Here is a 3,197-nt window from a genome sequence, read left to right as displayed (position 1 = left end):
AGTGTCCTCAATCATCAATTCATCAAGATATGAGTTGTGGACTTGAGAAGTTGATCAGTCAATTCATCTGACTATTTTGAAGTGCACTGAGACCTAACTTTTTATGTGTTGGTCAAATGGAGATGATACCAAAATAAAATATGTTCTTAAGGATAATATGAACAACTTTCATGTTCATCAAAAATTAATTTGAAGCTTGTAAGGTCATCTCCCATTCCAAGACATTATAGGTCATTTTGACTGAAACCCTAATTTTCGGTCAAATTCCCAAGAACATAACTCATTCATTTTTTATTATTTTGAGGTGGGATCAAATGTATTGGAAATTTTAATATGTCTAATTCAAATGTTATATTGAACACAATTTCATAATCTCAAAGGAAATACATGTGATAATGAAAAACATTATAGGTCACTTTGGACCAAATGCATTGAAAGGCAAAAAAGTCCAACTTCAAGTGCCCATAACTTCTTCATCAAAAATTCAAATGATGCAAAACTTAAGTCCATTTTGATTGTCTTGAGAAGATCTACAACTTTGATGTTTGAGGTTGTTTCATTTGGGGCTTGCATCATCAAAACAGAAGGGCTTGAAGTTGGACCAATTTGGCAAAATTCTCAAAGGCATGTTTTGCACTATGAACTTCATGGTCTGTTTTCATAAATTTCCACACTCCAAATGAGTTTTGGTCCAACATAACATTTGTTCCTTATATCAAGACCTTTCCAACCATTACCCACATGCCTATGTTCAAATTTTTCAAGAGGCATTTTCGAAGAGGTGAAGTTTTAGGCTCAATTATGCATAACATGTGAGAATTCATTACACAAGCTTATACATTGCCATCTGCACGTCCATTTCAAGTGGTTTGGTCATCAGCATGCAAATGCAATTGAATTTGGGCCTTCTACATGATCATGCAAGCCCATGCAAAGAATATCCACTTGCCATGCACACGAGAATTTTCACTTGCTCAGCCAATTCCATCTATAAATAGACATGCCATGCTTCATAATTCTTCAACCTAAAGGCGCCTGAGATGCTGCACAACTGAACCCATAGCCATTACCAAAGGAACTAGTTCACATTTCATAAAATTTTCAGATCTGAAATTCAACTGAATTTGGTTAAATCTTTAGATCTAAAGTTCCTAGACCTTCCTCATATGATCCATTGAACTTCTGCTTTGCAAAAGGAAGCAAGGAAAAGAGCTCAAATCTTCACAATCCAAAGGTATGGTTCAACTGGTTTTTGCTTCGAATCTCCTTGTTCCATGATCTATTTTCCTGGCCAGTGTGTTTTCTGAAGTCCTCACCTGAGAGGCAAGCCAGTGGTGGCTTTGATTTTATGTTTTGATGAATTTCAGTTCATGTACCTGGATTTTCCAACTCTGATTTCTCACTCCATAGAAACTTTGAGTACAATCCAAGGTTACAGGGGTGATGTACATCACCCCAACTTTCCAATGATATGAGGATCGCTCATTTTTATTAAGTTTTTAAGACCTGCAAATGTCACCGAAAAATGCATGCTCGCCGGAGAAGACGGTGGTGTACACCACCGTCTCTTGCCAGATTGAATCTGGACCCTTGGATGCACTTTCCACGTTATAATCTCAGCCATGCATTTGCTTTACTTTCAATAATGCCTTGTGTGACGCGTTGACTGAAGCCTACCATGAGCGTGCGCATGTGGAGTGTTTGATCAGCCACGTCAATTAATGAGGCTTGATCAAACGCTCCTGGTTTTTTTTATTTTCTTAATTTCTGATTTTATTTCTTTTATTTCCTTTAATTTCAAAAATTTATAACTTCTTTATTTTTAATCCAAAAAATATGGGACCAATTGCATTCTTCTCCATTTTAATTCTAGTTTCTAAAAATGATTTTTAATATTTTTTATTTTGTCATTTGATATTTTTTGTGAATTTTCTCTTTTCTGGTTATTTTAATTCATTTTAAATAGTTTTCAATATTCAAAAAATACAAAAATATTTTCCTCACCTATTTGAATGATGATGGATCTATGAAAAATATTCTCATCAAATTTCTAATTGATTTGAGATTTATTTGAGATTTTAGTTCAATTAGGTTATTTTTATTCATTTTTAATTGATTAAAAATAATTTCTGACTTTTAAAAATGCTGAAATTTTTTGTCAAACTTTGTTTGACCTTGTTGAACTTAGGATAAATCACTTGGACCTTTCAAGGTTGATTTGAAGTGATTTTGAAGTTTGACCTTTCTTTATTATTTTAATTCAACTTTATTTTAAATATTAAAAAATGCCAAAAATATTTTGTTCATTTCTTGACTTCCAATCTTCATCTCACTTCTGTTTTTGATTGTTTGACCATGATCCTCAATGTCATTGGTCAACACTTGTTGATTGGTACATGCTATTTCATTTAATGCACTTACTTCTTTTCATTATCCATATTATCCATCTTCTTCTTCTTCTTCTTCTTCTTCTTCTTTTTGATCAATGAGTTGAAGGTTGATAAGTTAGCATTGATTGGGGAGACTTAATCTTCCTTGATTCAAATCTAATTCATCTTGATCAATTGATCATGTGAATGGCTTTGCATTAAGGATAGGTTGTTTCCCAAATCATGTAAAAGGCTTAAACCAATACAAGATCAATTCTTTCTTTTTTTTTTGGCATGGCAAGTTGTTGGAACTTGGTTCACTAATCAAGACTTCTAACTTGTGTTATTGCCTACATTATTATTGACCGACCTCAGATAGTTGTGACTTCTACATAAGTCCAATTACGATTGCTTAACATAACGCTAAATTTGCCTTATGGCACACTAACTACTAACATTAACCATTAACAATTAACATTTACTTTTTGCACTTTACATTTATGCAACTTACTATTCTTGTACATATTGTTCATTTGCTTTTCCCTTTGCTCATTTGAACACATGTTTATGTTAATGCAATTTGCCTTTTGCTCACTTGAGTACATAATTGTGTATATATCTTTTGTGCTTGTGTTTGTTTGTTTGTTGTGAACCAAATGCAAAGAATTGGACAAAATGGACTTAGACTTTAGGACTTTACCCAAGCTAATGGAGTTTGAAGAGCAACTAGGCCACATGCCTTTAGAGTGCTTAAAATGTCAAAGAGCAATTAGGCCTCATGCCTTTAGAATGCTTAAAGCTTGAAGATGAACATTGAAAGGACCATAT

This window comes from Lathyrus oleraceus, chromosome 7, assembly GCF_024323335.1.
Source record: "Lathyrus oleraceus cultivar Zhongwan6 chromosome 7, CAAS_Psat_ZW6_1.0, whole genome shotgun sequence".
NCBI classification, from domain to species: Eukaryota; Viridiplantae; Streptophyta; class Magnoliopsida; order Fabales; family Fabaceae; genus Lathyrus; species Lathyrus oleraceus.
Note: the sequence above shows the minus strand (reverse complement) of the source record.